Source organism: Herpailurus yagouaroundi, unplaced genomic scaffold (assembly GCF_014898765.1).
Source record: "Herpailurus yagouaroundi ecotype Mexico unplaced genomic scaffold, PumYag 163, whole genome shotgun sequence".
In the NCBI taxonomy this organism is placed as follows: Eukaryota; Metazoa; Chordata; class Mammalia; order Carnivora; family Felidae; genus Herpailurus; species Herpailurus yagouaroundi.
In genome coordinates this window covers 47,540,246-47,560,170 of record NW_024412404.1, presented here as the reverse complement: position 1 = coordinate 47,560,170, position 19,925 = coordinate 47,540,246, and the positions used below count along the sequence as shown (strand labels likewise).

At 41.1% G+C, this 19,925-nt stretch overlaps 1 long non-coding RNA gene and 1 pseudogene across 1 annotated transcript in view; both read left to right on the top strand.

Annotated features, from left to right (window-relative positions):
* The window catches only part of LOC121037210 (uncharacterized), a 60,559-nt gene extending 45,297 nt beyond the window's left edge, over nucleotides 1-15,262 (top strand). The window contains exon 3 of the long non-coding RNA XR_005793652.1: nucleotides 15,187-15,262. This is a non-coding gene — a long non-coding RNA (uncharacterized LOC121037210). The remainder of the gene's footprint in view (nucleotides 1-15,186) is intronic.
* On the top strand, nucleotides 11,640-11,816 carry LOC121037603 (uncharacterized; annotated as a pseudogene).
* Nucleotides 15,263-19,925: the final 4,663 nt, after the last annotated feature.

The following is a 19,925-nucleotide window of genomic DNA, read 5'->3' as shown; positions in this document are numbered from 1 at the left end:
ATAAGTTTTGGGATGTAGCGTAAAGCATGGTGACTATAGTCAATAATATTGTAGTGCATATTTGAAAGTTGTCAAGAGAGTAAATCTTAAAAGTTCTCATCAGAAGAAAGGAACATTTTGTAGCATTTTATGATGATGGATGACAAATTGACCTATCGTAGCAGTCATTTCACAGTGTATGCAAATATTGAATCATTATGTTGTACTCCTGAAACTAATATAATGTTATAGGTCAATTGTACCTCAATAAAAAAATAACTATTAAAATACAACTTTAGGACATGTCAAATCTGATCTGTGATCAATTTTATTGACTAAGTAAAATATATTCTGCATTAAATGATAATAGTGGTCATGGTGGCTGAGGAAAAGGAAGGAAGAAGAAAAGTAAGAGAGAGGGAATGAAAAACTACTCAGTCTTTTTTTTTTTTTTATTTAAGCAATTTTTTGCTTATGTTTAACTACTCCAAATTATACATGCTTATTTAAGGAAAAATAACAACAATATTTGGTAAGTTTATAGCATACACAAAATTAAAATATATGACAATGATAGCATAAAGGTCAGGAAGGAATAACTGGAAACATACTATTAAAAAGATCCTTAATAAGTATAGTTCAACTATATTTCCACCTACTCCTTTTATTCTGAATCTTGTGTTGTGTGCCTCTTCCCACAAAAAAATTGGATTAAAAATGATAGGCCATTTTGAAGACTGAGAACGTTAGATGTGGATAAACATAAATCGTGCAAAATCTTATATCATCTTAAGTATTTGAAGAGGAAACAGAATTTTTGTTGTTGTTTGCATTGACATTTTAAATGCTTTTATTCCATTTTTCCAAAGGGCAGTTTTTCCAAAGACTCAATATTCAGTCTTTCTTGAAGAGGGAGCAGAAAGCAGTGGCCATGGCCAGCTGCAGGCAGATGTCCCATTTAAGTTCTGAGATAATGGCTTACATAAATTGGACAAAATTAAAATTTTTATTAAAAAATTATATATACATACATACATACATATACATGTGTATGGATACATATACTGTATATATACATGTACATAACATATACCTACGTATATGTGTGTATATATATATATAGTATATGCGTCTGTATACATGTATATATGTATATATAATACATACATACATACCTACAGATACTTAAACATGTATATCTGTATGTGTCTGGCACTCTTAAGCACAAATCAATGAATCTTCACACACAGAAACGTCTTGTAACCACACACAGATGCAGAGCACTGCCAGCACCCCAGCTGGACCTTGTGAGAACCTTCCAGGTATCATTCCTTGAAGAGAAAGCACCATCCTGGCTTCTAATTACATAACTTTATTTTGTCTATTTTATATTAAGAGAAACATATAATTTGTACTCTTTTGTGTTTGGCCTTTTCTACTTAATGTTATGTTTCTGAGGAATTTGTCTATAGTATATATGATTTCAGAGAGTTCATTCTCATTCTGTATAGATAATAGAATATTAAAATTAAAATATAATTAAATTAAAAATAAAAAATATAATGTTTTATTTAAAAATATGTTTTAAATTATGGGTTTAAAAATTCATATTATACAAATACTATGTATATATTAAATATTTTTTGGAAAGGGGCGCCTGGGTGGCACAGTCGGTTAGGCGTCCGACTTCAGCCAGGTCACGATCTCGCGGTCCGTGAGTTCGAGCCCCGCGTCGGGCTCTGGGCTGATGGCTTGGAGCCTGGAGCCTGTTTCGGATTCTGTGTCTCCCTCTCTCTCTGCCCCTCCCCTGTTCATGCTCTGTCTCTCTCTGTCTCAAAAATAAATAAACGTTGAAAAAAAATAAAAAAAAAATATTTTTTGGAAAAAGTTTGAGAGAATACATCAAAGTATTAGCCCTTAATTCTACATTTAATTATTGTTATTATTTGCCTTTAATTATTTTTAATTGACTTTCTTCTATCTGCGCTTTCCAAATTTCTTTAGTTAACAGCTATTTGTTCAAAACAAATAAACAAAAACTCCTCATAAAATTAAAGACTTAAGCTTTGCCAAATTAATCTGGCCGCAAATTATTGGTGCTTGCTAATATTTGACGACTCACCAAGCCAAGCCCGTAGCACAGAGAAAAACCAACTTTTTGAGTTGTTGGAAGCCAGTGAACAAAGGACTTATATGCTGGCCCTTGTAACCAAAGGTTTACTGCTCATTTTGAGTTCAGTTTGCTGAAGAAGAGTGGATCATTAGTCAAATTTTCCTGTCTAGTTATTATAAAAGGAAAATCTGCTCTTAAGATGTCATAATGTAGCATATGGGGAAAAAGCAAAGGCACACAAAACAAACAGCAGATTAAATTTTTTTTTCAACGTTTTTTTTTTTTTTTTATGTATTTTTGGGACAGAGAGAGACAGAGCATGAACGGGGGAGGGGCAGAGAGAGAGGGAGACACAGAATCGGAAACAGGCTCCAGGCTCCGAGCCATCAGCCCAGAGCCTGACGCGGGGCTCGAACTCACGGACCGCGAGATCGTGACCTGGCTGAAGTCGGACGCTTAACCGACTGCGCCACCCAGGCGCCCCCAAACAGCAGATTAAAATTGAACTTCTGTTACAATGCCAGCAGTCGCTTTTGCTGCCTGAGTGCCATGATCATGGAGTTGCTTCTCTTCAAGAAATGGTACAAAATATTTACATGACTTAATTCCCTGAGCCCTCTTTTTTAAAAATGAGAAATCAGAATATATTTCTTTTCCTTCTATCTCCCTTAATATATACCATTTTACCAGCTTCTCTTTATTCCTAGAGTGTTTATTAACTTTACTCTGAAGCCTTAGTATGGAGGCTATGTCTACACATTGGACAGAAGCCATGACATACACTACTTCTAATGAACCTTTTCTTCTTATGAGTACACAGGCCCTTTAAAATCTGTTCCAACAATCTCCAGCTGTCTTCCAAAAACACTCGTGTTGATAGTGTTACCAAGTCTTCTTTGGGAGAAAATTTTCTACAGTCTAATATATTTGAGAAATCCCAGGTTACAACAATCTGAACAGGTTTCTTTCTTGTAGTGTTTCTAGAACCTTAAGTGAACTGTGATGCTCTAAGTGGCTGAGGATTTATTATGAAGCATTTCCTAATGCATGTGACCAAGGAGACACTGTGTGTGTGTGTGTGTGTGTGTGTGTGTGTGTGTGTGTGTGTGTGTTTATGTGAAACGTATGTTAGCATAGCATGGATTCTAAGAACATCTTTTTTTTTTTAAATTTTTTTAATGTTTATTTATATTTGAGAGAGAGAGAGAGAAAGAGAGAGAGAGAGAGAGCACGAGCGGGGGAGGATCAGAGAGGGAGACACAGAATCTGAAACAGGCTCCAGGCTCTGAGCTGTCAGCATAGAGCCCGACGCGGGGCCTGAACTCACAAACCGTGAGATCATGACCTGAGCCGAAGCTGGACGCTCAACTGACTGAGCCACCCAGGCGCCCCTAAGCACATCTTTTTTACATGTTGATTTGTGTCAGAAAACTCCAAAGCCTACAAGACTTGGACAAAAGCTACAATTGAGTAGGGTCTGTGACACAAGGGGAAGGTGGGTCTTTCTGAATTGGGCAGACATTTCTCAACTCCAGCTGATGGTTGCAATGCTGGAGTGCAGCTCCAGGAGTTGTGAAGCTTCTGATTTGTCAAATGAAGAGAGAAACCTAGGTTTTTAAATAAAATGTCTTAAGTTTTAGGTGGTTGGAAAATGATTTGAGTGTTTCTTTCTTTCTTTTTTTTTTTAATTTTTTTAAACGTTTATTTATTTTTGAGACAGAGAGAGACAGAGCATGAGCAGGAGAGGGGCAGAGAGAGAGGGAGACACAGAATCTGAAGCAGGCTCCAGGCTCCGAGCAGTTGGCACAGAGCCCGATGCGGGGCTCGAACTCACGGACCGTGAGATCATGACCTGAGCTGAAGTCGGACGCTTAACCAACTGAGCCACCCAGGCGCCCCAATTTGAGTGTTTCTTAAAACATGGTGTGGCTCACACAAATGGGCTTGCCAACTAGATTGACCCTATAGGCCGATGATTTACAAATTGTGAAGAGGCAATGCATCCATCACTTTACCACCTGGTGCTTTGTGCTATCGGATATATTTCAGTTTTCACGGGTGATATTTAAATTGTGCATTGTATTACATAGGCTTTCATGTATGTAATGATAATAACATTCATTCATTGAATAATACCTGTTATGGTGTTAAGCACTCAAATCTAAGGTATTTAACTGAGTCTGTGCCATAGGAAGGCATGTATCAACTACATTTTCAGGTGAGGAAATAGAGAAATTAAAGAAATTAGGTGTATCATTCATGGTCAAAAGAAAGTGGTAATAAGTGGGTGGGCTTGACAAGTCTGGATGCTTTATCACTAATTCTGTGTTCATATTTCTGTCTTCAACTGGGGAATTTATAATAGATAGAATGCAAATTTGTTGAGAATGAAAACCACGTCTTCTACTGGACAGCTGACTATTTACAGGAAAGAATCCTACAACTGAACACATAGTTGGTTCTCAAAAATCCCTCTCTAATAAATTTTTAATGTATTATTGAAGTAGTGTGGAGTAGTTAAACAAATCACTTTATTTCAAGTCAAGAAATTTGATTTTGATATATAGCTTGTCACTGGGCTTTTCCCCAAAGTGCTGTAGACCTTAATCCATAAAGTAAGTGTGTTGGACTAGAAACTCAATGGGTTCTTTCTAGCCTTAAAAAATCTATAACTCTGATTGATCTATGTTGTTGTGGAGATCAACCTGGGAAACTATACTTTTGGTCTGAATTTGCCAGTGGTGATGTTTTAGGACAATTCCCAGTTGCAAGTAACAGAAACCAAAACGCCCCCGTCCCCTCAATTATCTTAAGCCAAAAAGAATTGTACCGGTTGAGAACTGCAAACTCTTGGGCTCTTGTTAGCTTCAGGTGCAGCCTGGAACAATGACCCATCTTCCTCCTTCTCTCTGCTCAGTGCTGTGCTCCTCCAAGTGTTGGTTTCATTCTTATGCTTCCAAAGGTCACCGTGTCTCCAAACATTATAGCATGTTAGCTTCACCTCCAGCTGGAAAGAGAGAACTTTGTCTCCTCCTCTTCCCTCTTGCAAAGAGACAAATATTTAGAGTCAGGGTCTCATTATATTAGGTACGTTTGAATTCTGATCTCCGAAGCAGTCACTATAGCTAGGAGCATAGTTTGTGTTGATAAGATCAACCAGTAGTTCTGTATTCTGGCTTCACAGGTGAGTCAACTAGAGTTGTTAAAGAATACTTATGTTGCTTTCATATCCTAGAATTATGACACAATATCTGGGAATGAAATGCGAGCATTAGCATTTTCTTTTTGTTTCTTTTAAATGTTTACTTATTTTGAGAGAGAGAGAGTGAGCATGAGTGGGGGAGGGGAAAAGGGAGAGAGAGAGAGAGAGAGAATCCCAAGTGGGCCGGATGGTTAGCATGTAGCCTGATGCTCCCATGACCCTGGAATCATGACCTGAGCTGAAATCAAGAGTCACACACTTAACCGACTGAGCAGCCCCCCCCCCCCCCCGCCCCCCCCGGGGGGCCCCCCAAAAAACCAAAAAAATTTTTAAAAGTTTATTATTTCAAGAGAGGGAGTGCAAACATGGGAGGGGCAGATAGAGGGAGAGAGAGAGAGAATCCCAAGCAGGTTTGCTGCTGTCCGTGCAGAACCTGACATGGGGCCCAACCCCACAAACCATGAGAACATAACCTAAGTCCAAATCAAGTGTTGGATGTTTAACCGACTGAGCCACCCAGGTGCACCCACCCCTTTAAAACAAAAATTTCTTTTCTTCTTGAGAAAACATTTAAGTTCTACTCTCGGCAAATTTCAATGACCTAATACAGTGTTATCAGCTATGATCACCATGTTATACATTAGATCCGCACACCTTATTTGTCTTCTAATGGAAAGTTTGTACCTTTTACCAATCTCCCTATTTCTTTCAACGCTTAGCCCCTGACAATCACTTTTCTACTCTGTTTTTCCACTCTGTTAGGTTATAGGTGATCCTATGTGGTGTCTTTCTTTCTCTGCTCTTTTGACCAATTTTGGATAAAGGACAGACTCTTCTTCCTACTTTCTGTAGGCAGATTAAAAATGAAGGCTGTGGGGTATGTCTAGACCACTTACCTATTTAATCCAAAGAGATAAAAATTAAACATGAAAGTTAAGAATCTTGCCAGAGTCCCACACTCAGTCCTTATCCTCTGATCCCTTGGTGACCACTGATCATTGCCCCTGCTCAGGATTGGAAAATTGAGACAGGCTGGCAGGGAAGGAGGTCTGTGGGAAAACACTCTCATCATAAAGTGGGTCAGCATGGTACATTACAGGGGTTCAAGTAACTCTCAGGCACTGTGGTTGCAGACCCTAAGCTTTGCCTCTTGCAAGATTAAATAATACTAACATGTTATAAGACCTAGCAGCTAGGAGACTGTAATATCCTTTTGGTTCACCTATAAATTGTTTTTTTTAATGTCATTTATTTTTGAGAGAGAGAGAGAGAGAGAGAGAGCGAGAGAGCTCACGTGTGCACACATGTGAACGGAGAAGAGACAGACAGACAGGGAGACAGAGGATTAGAAGCGGGCTCTGCGCTGACAGCAGAGACCCCAATGTGGGACTCAAACTCACAAACTGTGAGATCATAACCTGAGCTGAAGTTGGACGCTTAACTGACTGAGCCACCCAGGAACCCCTAAATTGGGTCTTATAAGTACAGAAATCAGTATGTGCTCAAATATAACCTAATTTGGGTGCTGACACCTAATAGAGAGCCACCTGACAATATGTATGAGATATAGATCCTCATCATAAAGATAATAAAAAATTGGTAAAATAATAGTGGCTAAATGAACGTATTAAAAGTTAATGAAAATTGATAAAGTAATATGGCTAAAAGAAAATACGTATTGACACTGATCAGAATGTTTGGACTGCACCTTGCTTGTATTGGACATACAAAATGACCCGCAATGAGTCATGTCCTTTTATTTCGTCCCATTGTGTGTGTGTGTGTACAACTAGTGATTTGCTTCTAGCCAATAGAATTTGACAAAAATGAAGTGACTTTTGAAGATGTAATTAACATCCCAAATCAGTTGACTTTGGGTTCATCAGAAGGGAGATCATTCTGGGTGGCCTGACTTAATCAGGTGAAATCTCTTAAAAGAGAGACTGGGGGCTCTCCCTGAGATTAGAAACTCTCCTGCTTATCTTGAAGAAGCAAGCCACCATGAGGTCTACAAGGACAAGGAAATGAATTCTGCCAACAACTGAGGGAGCTTGAGGAGATCTTTCCCACTGTGGCCAGCATGTTGACTGCAATCTTGGGAGACCCTGAGTAAAGGACTCAAATAAGCCATTCCCAGATTCCTGCCCCAGAGAAACTGTGAGATAATAACTGGGTATGTTGTAAGCCTCTAGTTGGTGTAATTTGTTATGAACAATAGAACACTAATACACTACCCTTTCTCCTGTGAAGATTTCTTACAGTGTAATAATGGGTTGTTTTATTTTGGGTTTGGGGAGGAGGTTGGTGTAGCACTGGTGCTTTCCAGTATTTTCATATCTTTGATATCTGAGGCAGAAGACCATTTAGCATAAGCTTGGTGAACCAGGATATTGCTTGGAAATCTGATCACTACTGACATGGCTAGCTTTAAAAGCCAAAGGAAAGAAGCAAAGACACCTAGGTCATAGGGGGTACTTATGTGATTTACATATACTATCTCACTAAATCCTCCAGCAACTTAAGGATACAGTAACCAAGATGTAGAAGGGCAAAGGCACTTAATGAGGGCCATTTACCTGTTAAGAAAAATTATTGAAAACATAACTGTGTACCGTTTTGATGTCTAACTGGTCCACTCAAGTATTATTTCATTCTTTGGGCAAATGTATCTTTGCATGATGTATTAATTTTCTTTCCTGTGTTGACAAAATTAATTTCCTTGTGGTTGTAGGACTGAAGGTCCCAGATTCTTGATGGATGTTGATTGGAGGTTGTTCTCAGCTTCTAGAGGCCACTTGCAGTTTCTTATTACATGGGCTTTATGAACATGACTGTTTACTTCGTCAATCCAGTCAGATGGGAATGACGTCCCATCACCTTTGCCATATTCTGTTAGTTAGAAGCAAATATCAGGTCCTGCCTTTCTTCAAAGGGTGATGGTTTGTCTCATTAAAGACTTGATCAAGGGCCCCTTTAGTAAGGCATTAATTCTCTGTTTGCAAGCTTGCTTCCTTTACTCTTTGCCATTCTTAAGGTTAAGTTTCTGCAGTTTTGTTGGTTCCTTGGAATTAGCAGAGAAACAGCTCTAGAAATCAGAGAGCTCCTGCTCAAGATGCTTTGTGGGTTTACATTGCTTGATCTTCCAGCGAAATCTAGTTAACAGTAAGTTATTGATACTCCAATACACTGCTTTCTCGAAGTTCAGGGGCTCACCCCGAGGTACTCTGACTGGTGGAGTAAAGGGGATTGCGTAGGAGAGGTGGGGAAAAGAGGGTTCTGCAAAGAGATTAGGCAGAATGGATCCAATTTGGGGGAATCAGGTGAATTCCTTCAACTTAGAGACAAAAAGTCCATATTAATTTGCATGATTGTTTCCCTGTGAATGAAAAATACTTGAAAGTAGATAAGCAGCTATTTCATCTGGGCTATTGATTAAAACAGCATTTTTATTAATATATCATTTCTATTTGAGGGTATAGCTTTTTCAGTCTGACATAGACTGAGGATTCAGCATTCAAAACTTGTCATCTGCAGGTTTCTAGGTCAAGGCTCCCCAAATCCCTGAGAAGGGCAAGGTAGTTGAATGGGAAGAATCCTGGGTTTTGTAGACAGATCCGAGGTTGTATTCCAGCCTCCTCTTGCTATCTCTGTGTTATTCACTGAGCAAATTATTTCCCCCCTTTGAGCTTCAGATCCTTAATTTGTAAAATGAGCTCAATAATGCTCAAATTAAAGATCAAAAGAGTGGGTATTTGTAAAAGAGCTTACAAAGTACAAATGCTCTATGTATGAGGCACTATCAAATGATCAAATTATAGTAGACTTTTCAATGAAGTTTGGGGTAAAGTCAAAGGATGTGGTTATTTGAGCATGCCCTATAGAAAGCCACCACACTTCCTTGGACCCTCGAGTGCTAGACAGTAAGGATGTTGACCTGTCCTAAGACAGTAATGCTTATATTTTACATGTTTTGATTTTGAAAAAAAATTACTGCAAAGCTCTGCAAGGCTGTAAACAAAAAAAAAATAATCCTTGGACTTCAGAGAAATTACCATAAACATATAATAGAAAAACAGGTGTTATTTGGGGGATAAAACTTTACTTGTTGATGGACAAAAATTATCTGCAGACACTGCAGGAAGCTACGTATAATATAGCAGTTTTTACCATGAAATGTTAGCAGAACTTACCCTCCTGTTTTCAGAGAATTTTTGCTTTGAACACAGAATCATGAACAGGTGTAGAATGAAAGCTGTGCATTGATTTGCTCCCATGGGACCAGGGTGGTCACTGATAGTCAAAGAAGGGATTCTTTAATATCCCCCTCCTTAGCTTTTGTTCTACTTTCTGATGAATTTGGCCACAGGAAAGCAGTGAATCTTGCTATCTTTGGATATAACTGATTTCAGTATGAGTTAAAGAATTCAGCCTATAGAAAAAGGGAGACAAGGAGAGAAAAATCTTATTAGGTTCCTTTCCTTCATTCTAGGAGGGCTGAGACTGGGGTCTTCCTGCCAGCACATCCTTGGTGGCTTTGTCCAGTTGATTTTTAAATAACTCAGGTGACTGTCCTCTTATTTCTCCAGGGAACTCATTCTACCATGTAATGGAACTGACTTTTAGGAAGGTCTTCTTGAGATAATAATATTGTGTACAATTTCCTCATACATTTCCCTGTATTCAATTTTATTCCATAAAGAAATCACTAAGAATTAAAAAGAGAGAGAGAGAGAGAGAGAGAGAGAGAGAGAGAGAGAGAGAGAAGAGTCATGAGGAGATAGACTGGGTGGGTGTGGAGTAGTTGCTGGCTGGTAGAGGAATGAGAGCAAACAAGGGCTGTGCCAGGAAATGCTGACAGAAGGACTAGTTGGGGGGTAATGACCCCCAGAATGGATCTGAGGAGGCAGAAGTGGCTCAGGATCAACAAAATTTCCTTCTTAATAATGAGCTCTTACTAAACTAGACTATGCCTCAAGATGTTGATTTCCGTAATCTGTATGGATTTGGTCAATTTTTAGGCTGCTAACTTTGAATCGATGTTTAATCCATTTCAAAACTCCATAGCTATTCATGCTAATCTCATAAACCCAAGTTTTAAACACTCATCCCGGGAGGTCAGGGGAATGAGGGTGAGGAAGATGGCGTTACTTTCCTCCGTGTTGTGACTTAGACGCTGTTTTCCCTACAGACCCAACCCGCCATCTCCTCCCTCATTCACACTCCCAGTCTGCTCTATAGTGGAAACCAGGCTTACACAGTAGTGGATCTGAAGTAAACACAAGAGGGCAGACAAGTAGCACACAAGTGGTGTGTCTGCTGTCACCAGAGCCAAAACAGAACCAGACTCATCCCCCATCCTGTCGGGGCAGTTAGAAGCAGATTCCTAATGGAATTCCGGATCCTAGGTGTTGAGAGGATAAAGGCCTCACATGACATTCTTAATTTGTAAAAAGACATACACAAATTGGAGAGATATTCAAAGCACTATTTCTTTATATCGGCCAAAGATAAGCGTGATTTAAACATTCAACCTTGCTCCATGTTCCATAGTTACCAGACCACAAATCCAGCTGTTTAACACACTCCAGTGACTAGCAATTGTACTTGGAATAGAATTCAAAATTGTCTATATGAGCCACAGGACCTTTCCTGATCTGGTCCATGTTTGGCTCTCCAACCTCATGTATGGCTAATGTTGCCTGTGTAGTCACATTGGCCAGTGTCCATTTCCTCAAATGTGTCACCCTCTCTTTGCTAATGGGCCTCCAGATGCTGCCAACCCCTCTGTTTTTCTGATTAATCCCTACTCACCTCTTATATCATTGCTTAATTGCCCCATCTCCAGAGAAAATTTCTCTGCCCACCTCCCTTCCCAGAGGCTGGGTGTCTGCCATGAACTCTCACAGGACTTGATCTCCAAAGCAGGCATAATGAAAGACATAATCACATGGGTTTACATGTAAGCATGTCCACTCCACCGGAGTGTAAACTCCATGAAGACAGAGACCTAGGGCCTGCTAGTGTCTTGTGCATACTGGAAACATACTCTCTTCTGTAGGGAAAATGACTGTGTAGGTTATAGCCCATGCTGTAACAGCAAGCTGTGACCCATCTGGGAGTGGCCAAGGAATAGCCTTCATGATCCAGGGACTTGCAGGTGGTTTTTCAAAGTGATTAGAACAATTAACACTGACTATTTAAACTGAGTAAAGGAAATATTTTCCAGTTGGAAACTAGCTTGCTGCCAGTTTAAGTCATCCAAGAAACGCTCCAAGGGTCTCACAAGTGCCTTTTGGCGGGTTCCCAGGCTTTAGCCAACATATGCTCAGAAGCATACACCCCCCAATCGCTTCTCGGCCTTTTGGCTAAGATCAAGTGTAGAAGCATATACCCCTCTGTGCACCTCAAACATCCTTACAACGTAATTACCAATCTCCTTAGTATTTTGTTTTCTCTCCTGTTGTGCTTTCCTTGATGTGTGTGTGTGTGTATACTCTCTAAATACACACACACACACACATATGCAGAAACTGAAGGAAGTTATGTATAACAAACATATATATGTGCTTTTTTTATGATTTAAGTTGTTAACTCACTGAGAAGGGAATACATCTCTGTTTCTTCTCAGCAGCCAGTTCACTGTTAAATAATGCTAACAATAATACTTAAGGATAACAACCAAAGCATATGTCTTGGGAAAATTAGGAGGCTCCTAGAGAACCTTTTTATTTTTCTTACACTGTGGATAGCTCACTGGGATATTTAAGTCCAAGTTAAATGTGGATAAGAAGAGTGAAGAGACACACAGGTATTACATAGATAAGCACAAATCACTGATATTCCAAAAGCTGTATCATTCAAAGACATAAGTGGAGGGAACTGGTGAATAGAAAGCCCAGTGGCTGTAGGAGTCACTGAAACAGAGGATTATTTTTCAGTCATTGGGGGGATGGGGGAGGGGAGAGAAGACTGTTCCAGAGGCATCATTAGGGAAAGGGATCATGAAGAGTTGAAAAAGTAGGAGTAAATAGTGTTATCTGAGAGAAAGACAGGGGGCCTGAGGAATGTATGAACAGGACTATGATACCATCAGCAATGTGTTGTGTTAGGGTTGAGTTGGTGAAGAGCTTCCTATATGGCCTCTGCCAGTGTTGGGGCCACAAGAAAGTGGTGGACACAGAAGCAGGAGCTCACATTCCCAACTTTTCTGTAAGTCTTGAGTAGGAACACAAAGAGGTCAGTAGTGGATGATACTATCATGGCCCAAAGTGAATTATCAAGGGTTTAAGACCCCTGAGCCCAAGAGGAGGGGATCAGGAAGTACAAATCTGACATTTGGAAACAGTCTTGCTCTGTATCCTCGTCACACGTGTAGTGATCTTTGGGTCCATCCTCTCCTGATATCATTTGGTTTTGTACTGACCTCCCAATGGGGCAGCTCTGTTTTCAGGCTGGGCTGCTTATTGCAGAAATCCTGTGGTGGAACATCAAAGAAATCATAGCATGCCTCTCTTGGAATCAACTGCAACAGTGGAGTTTTCTTTACTTTTTCTTCTTTCAATGCTACAGTTGTTTGAACAAACACTGGTTATTGATGATGCAGGTGGCCGGCTTCATTCCCTGCTGTGTGCTTTAATTAGCTTCCTTTCTGGGTCATGTCTTTGGCTTCCTGTTGGGTGTTCCTGAATGCAGGACCGTGTGGGTGGTCTGGGAGGGCTTCTGCATTTCCTTACTGGACTCTGCAAAGATTATTGTTTTTAAAAAGATGTTTGAGATCCATGGAATTATTTTGCTCTTTCTGCTCTCTGAAGTATATTCATGATCATGCCTGTTCCATTATTTGTTGATTAAAAAATGTAGGTGCATAATGTTGAGCCAGGAATGAGTGGAAGAAAAATCAGATTCTTTCCAGTTTTTAAAAAATTTAGCAGGAAGCTAACCAAGGGAAAATTGTGGTGTCTTCAATTTCGCTGTTAGGTAGGATAACAGAATGGAAGATGGACAAGAATAGATTGGAATCTGTGCTTTGCTACTACCTAACCAAATGACCTTGAACCTGTCATCTTGGCTTTAGTGATCACTGTTTTTTCAACTGTAAAAAGAAAAAAAATACATTAAATGGACCAAATCTAAGGCCCTTTTTGGTTCTAACATTCCAGGTGGACATGAGACACAAACTCTAGAGGCTTATAGAGAGAAGGAAGTGTTCTAGTCCAGTGGGGGATTTGATTTTACTAATATAAGGATTATTAAAAATTGGAAAGTCACAAGGTAATATCCTTCATTTTCCCTTATGGAAAGGAGTCTCACCCATGAGGTTCCTGTATGCAAGAATATTACACAAGGCAAGTAAAAGAGAAAACAGCAGGAGAGACAAAAAGGTACTCTACAGAGTAAGCACAAGTTATTTTATTATAATTTGCTCAACTATGTAAAATAGACAGTCATCTCCACTAGACAGATAGGAAAACAGAGCCCTAGAAGGGCTGAATGAGGCTAAGTCGATTGCTTTAGATTACAAGATACACAGCAAGTGAGTTGTGTATTTCTAAATCTTCCTGATTCTGAAGTCTTTGTTCCAAACCTCCATTTAAAATAAGATAAAACACTACGAACAACAAGAACAAACTCCACCCTCCCAAACTTGGATTTATTGCAAACATTAGTGCAAGTGATTCTATAAAGGATTCTGAGTGATGGGCAAGAGGAGAGAAATGTTTCCTCATTTTTGTAGTAGGGAAGATTCCTAAAGATTGCCTTTGGAGAGATTTTTCCAAGTATCCATCGTACATTCATTTCATTATTTTTTTAAGTTTATTTATTTATTTTGAAAGAGAGAGAGAGTGTGCGTTGGCAAGCATACACATGAAATGGGAAGGGCAGAGAATGGGAGAGACAATCCCAAGCAGGCTCCACACTGTCAAGAAGGAGCCAGATGCGGGGCTAGAACTCACGAACCATGAGATCATGGCCCCAACCGAAACCAAGAGTGGATGCTTAATCAACTGAGCCGCCCAGGTGTCCCAATTAATCTTATTGTTGATGAAGCAGATGACTTCCAGTGGGATCATATCATCATCACCATCATCATCATCGTCGTTGTCATCATCATCATTATATGGGAGGTGGAGTGTATGAACACAGTTAGTTGACCCTCATCTGTGGAAATTGCCTTCCTTTGCTGCTTAGACAAATGCAGATAAACTGATATTCAACCTGGGACAAGGAGTTGTCAGTGAGGGGAAAAAAACGTTTCCCTTCTTCCCATCTAGATTCTTTGGCTGGTCTAATAATTACATAGACATAAGGCAGATTAATAGGAGAAAATCAAATTTAATTTCATATGTAGGGGAGCCCATAAAAATATGAGACTCAAAGAACTGGCTGAAGCAAGCATCTTTTATACTTTTTAGGCAAGGAAACAAAATTTGTGAAGAATTGATGAAAAAAGGTATTTGGGCTTGGGATAGCTAATTAGTAATGAGGTAACAAGGTTTGTTTATAGAGCCCCCTCAGCCCCAAATTCCTTGTCTCTGGCAATAAGGATGCCTTCCATCCTCTTGATATAGGGAGCGTACATTCACATGGGAGATTTATTTCCTGCTTTTAGGAGGACAAAGGAGGTCAGAGTGTCCTTCTTGAATCAGCTGTTTCTCAAGTAACTTTAATTCAAAGTAATCAATATGCCAATGTGGTATATTTTAAGGTGGCTATTCTGCTCTCCTTTACCAGTGGATAATGAAGATTCTGACTGCATAAGGAGGAGTTTGGAAAAGGGCATGTTCTAAAGCCTACTCGTTGTGACTGTGTAGAAGGCACAGATCCCCTTGTTCCCCAGCAAGTTTGCCAGGATGTGCCCTCCAGCTGGCCCTGACTTCTGACTCCTCCACAGGGTCTGGCTTGAATGGAGAGCACATGGAAAGCACACGGTTTGGTCTGTGCCAGCGATGCAGGGAAAATGCCACATCCCCAGAGGTAAGGAGACTTCAGGGGCCACCCCATGCTTCCTACTTAGCTTCTAGGCTTAACGTGATGCGTGGGTTCTTAGTCTTCAGGGAGCATGAGGATGCCCTGGAGGGCTTGTTAAGACAGATTGTTGGCCCCCCTCCCAGAGTTTCTCATTCAGTAGTTCTGGGATGGGGTCCCTGTTTTGTATTCTGACGTGTTCCCAGGTAATGTTGAGAAGCACTGGTATGCTAAGTAAAGGATCCCTGGCTCATTTGGTGTAGGAAGAGAGGTTTCATGTAGGGGTGTGTAAGTAAATTGGAGGCACCAGTTTCCATCCAGAGTAGCTCCAGCTGAGTAGAAAACAATCACGCTCATGTCAAGCATCAAATCTTATGATGGCATCACTACTGCCGCCTTTCCCTTCCAGGGACCAAGTGCCTCAGCTGCACACCCCAGCATTGTCCTGAGTCCCTCACCTTATTCCTACCCCACCTCCTACCTGCCATCTAAACTAGCTGGATGGCTAGTGATAATCTCCCATGATTGCCCTTAGCTGAGCAGAGCTGTCCTGACCTCCCTTTGGGCTATGGCCTATGACCCATGACCCTTTCCCTCTCCTGTGGCCTTTCCATAAATAATTCCCAATGATTCAGGGGCACCTGGGTGGCTCAGTTGGTTAAGTGTCCGTCTTCAGCTCAGGTCATGATCTCGCAGGCCACGAGTTCAAGACCTATGTCGGGCTCTGTGCTGACAGCTCAGAGACTGGAGCCTGCTTCAGATTCTGTCTCCCTCTCTGCCCCCTCTTCTGCTCACACTCTGTCTCTCTCTCTCAAAAATAAATCATAGAAAACATTAAAAAATAATTCCCAATGATTCCATAGAGGGCAGAGTTTAAAATGCAAACCTAGAACAGCTCTAGAAATTAAAAGTGAGTGTGGAAAAGTGACTCTGCTTTATTTATCAAAGATATGAAATCCCAGAAAGACAATCCCACAGCATCTTAGCAACTCTCCTCCATGTAGTGTAGATAAAAATAATGCCTGAATCACAGGCCCTGATACTTTTCCTGAAGCTTGAATGTGAATAGAGAAAGTGCCAAATATTACATTGTCTGGAAGACATATCACAAAGCCAACTCACAAAGCCTTGGTGACTATAACAAAAGGCGATTGATATGAATAGCAAGAAAGGGGAGTCATTACTACCCAAAATATCTTGACAGGTGAATGCTGCTGACCTTCTGATGCAGAGTCCCAAAATTGTAAAAGGATGCAGACTCTTGAAAGAATGTGCTGTTGTAGTCAGCCTAAAGCAGCAGCTCTCTTTAGCTTTGCCTATGTCACGGGATCCATGGCTCAGTCAACATTCTTCCCTCAGGAGCAACTGATATGTAGAAAGGCCATTGCTCCCAGGAGCGTGCTGAGCAGGACTGTCCAGGGTTTTCTCAAACTGGTCCCCTATCCAAGCTATCTATCTTCCTTTCTCATGACTCTTCCATTCCCTGGGTACCATTTTCCTCCTATCTTGGTTCATTTCCTAAAAGGCAATGAATGCACCATACTGTGTGATTCACCCATCTTCTCTGTGGTCAAATCATTTTTTAGGTCCAAAGACACAGAATTTAGTTCTTTAAGTGGAGTAAAGTAATCCTTCTTCTGAGTTCCATTGTGTAAAATTAGAGTTTCTTGGACCACTTTGCATTGCATATAGGATAAAATGCAAAATCCTTCCACGGCTTGCAATGTCCTGAATAATCTACTTTGGCTTCTTTTTCGTGCAGCATCTCATGCAATCCTCCCATGTCTCACAAGTCTCTAGCCACACTGGCTTCTTTCAATTCCTCAAGATCAGGGAAGCCTCAGGGCCTTTGTTTATCCCGTTCTTTCAACTGAAAACAAGTGTTTCCCTATTGTTCATTTGTTCAGTTTCTACTCATCCTTCTGATAGCTTACGGACAGCTAAATGAAGCCTTGCAGAGTGGTTAGTATATGCTACATCGGCTGAATGCCTGGATTTGTATCTTATTTCTACTGCTTACAATGTTTTCCCTTAAGAAATTTGCTTAACTTCTCTGGGCTTTAGCTTCCTCGTCTGTATAATGGTAAGCACCTCAGAGTGTTGTTAAAAGATATCAGATAAACAGATAAACCAAGGGATTCTGGGAAAATGGCAGTGGTGGCATAATATTGTAATTTCTCCACATATACCTCTAAAATTAAAGCAATTAGATAGACCCTCCTCCCCCAATTCCCCAAATCCATAGCCAACACTGGCACAAAAGCTAATTGACAAAGTATCTTCATGAACCCGCCAACACTCCAAGACTAGAATTGTATCAACATCTGTGCTGGAGAAAGCAAAGGGGAGCAACAGGGCATCTGATGTATGCCATGATCTCCCAAACAAGTAGATGGGCACTCACCGGAAATGTACTAGGCCAACTTGAGAATGATGGCTGGAACTGGAGGAGTTTTTAGACTCTGCTAGGCTGTGTGCAAGTGACAAGATCTGAAGGGCCTGGTAGTCAGGGACCCACAAGCCCTCAAAACTAACCAGACAAAACTCCCTTCCAAGACAGGGCCCCACCATGAGTGGAGACTGCTGGGAATAAGATCCAACATAGCACGGGATCAACAGAGACAAAGAAAAAAGAAAGTCCAGGTGAAAGAAGAGGAGAGACGGATTTTTAGACAGGGAAACCTATTGTGAACATTTCACAAAAGCAGCAGAAGAGGGGGCTCTAGAGCCATGACGTTAGGAAGGAAAAGCAATCAAATTCCTTATAAAAATGAACAACAAAAAGATTGAGATGGAATTCCATAAAAAGATGTTAAAAAAAAAAAAAGAAACTAAGGAGAAGAATAACATTTCTACAGACAATTAAAACATGCCAGAAAGAACATGTTTACAAAGCGGATGGGAACATATTCTCAAGTATAAAGAGAAAATGGGAGGTGGAGCTCGTCAGGGCAGAGATGGTACCTGCTGGTGGAGGCCTTCCACAGAGGGGGTCGTAGAGGGGGTTGTGGGTGTTTTCTAATCCTGTCCCTCAGGGAGAACCAGGCAGGGCCAGCTGGGGTGCCATGTCAGTCAGAGGCTTAGTGCCACGGAGTTAAATGGAGCAGTGATTGCCATCTGATGGAATCCAGAGTAGAAAGCACGATCTTGCATGGAGAGTGGACCCGAGACTCTGGACTAGGGCAAAGAGTGTGGGGGCTGCGCAGAGTAGCGCAGGGTGAGAAATCAAGCAGAGCAGCGACAAGCAGGAAGTGATTTGGGAAGGTGTTCATGAATGCATGTGGAGCCTTTCTAGAGCTCATATAATGGTCAATGCGTAGGCGGTCCGCAGGCACGTTAAACTGGATTGAAGTTGCAGAGTGTGCGACAGCCTCCACGGAAGGAGGGGAACCCAAAAAGCAGAGAAGACGTTTTGGAGCAGAGTAACTCCAGCAGCATAGCAGGGGCTTGGGACTGGAATGTGAGAGCTAACCTAAAGAGGTGAGTCCCAAAGTAGAGGTCACTGCCTCCTTAAATACCCTCTGACAACCACCCCCTATCCCTGCACCCCTCCTGCTCTAGGGCTCCCTCTGTGGCAATTACATCACCTTCTGGTGACTTTCACTGCTCCATTCCCCTAATCCCACTGTTCTCAGGTCCTTCTTTCCCTGCTCACTCAGGCTTTGTGGTTCCATACTGATGCCAACCCTTTCGTTCATTGTACTTGGCCAGTAGCCTTGATCCTGCTAAATCTGCCTATAGGTCGATGATTGCCGGGTATCTTTTTCCAGCTCTGACTTTTCCTAGCAGGACCATCTGCTTTCTTGACATTTCCACTTACATATCTAAAAGAGTTTTCAAGTTTAACTCACCAAGACAACATTGATTTCCCTCCCTTGCCTACTCCTTCCCAGTCTTCCCCATGTTAATAAACAATGCCACATTTACTAGTTACTTCAAGCCACAAACTGATTCTTCTCTTTTCCTCAAACATTCCATTCCATCTATCAATACACTGGGTGATGTCTTCCTTCAAAATACACATTGAATCAGTCTACTCCTCCTCTACCAAATACCCCTAGCATGACCCCACTATATTCCTAGCCTTGTTCCTACCTCCATCCATTTCCACACAGAAGCTGGAGGAACCATTCATAATATAAATCAGATTGTATCACTCCATTGTTTAAACCCTCCAGCATCTTCTGGTTGCGCTTAGAATAAAATCCTGAATGAAGCTTTTATGGGCCTGACTCATTTGCCTTTTGAACCTACTCATTCCCCCTTTCCACTCTCCCAGCCTCACAGACCCTCTTTAAGTAGCTGGAAGCTGTCAAGCTTGTTGTGACCCTTTAGGGCCTTTATGGCATGAAGGAACAAATTATATGTGCTGCAGAGAAGCAGTGCATGATGCTGGGGAGCCTAGAGTAAAGAGGCCTGACTTTGTCTGGGGAAGCAGGAAGTGTGGGGAAATAGATTCTACTTACATAAATGGGTTAGAAAAAAGCTTAAGGCAAAACGCCCAAGGTTAGCTAGCAAGATGTTTTAATGTTAATGGGATCACGAGTAACCTGTTAGATCACCTGCAGGAAATTACTTTCCATCTGGCACCTTGATCACAAACTCCATTTGCACCCCACCCCTGCCAGACCCTTTGCTTCTTACACACACAAGTTAATGATTACT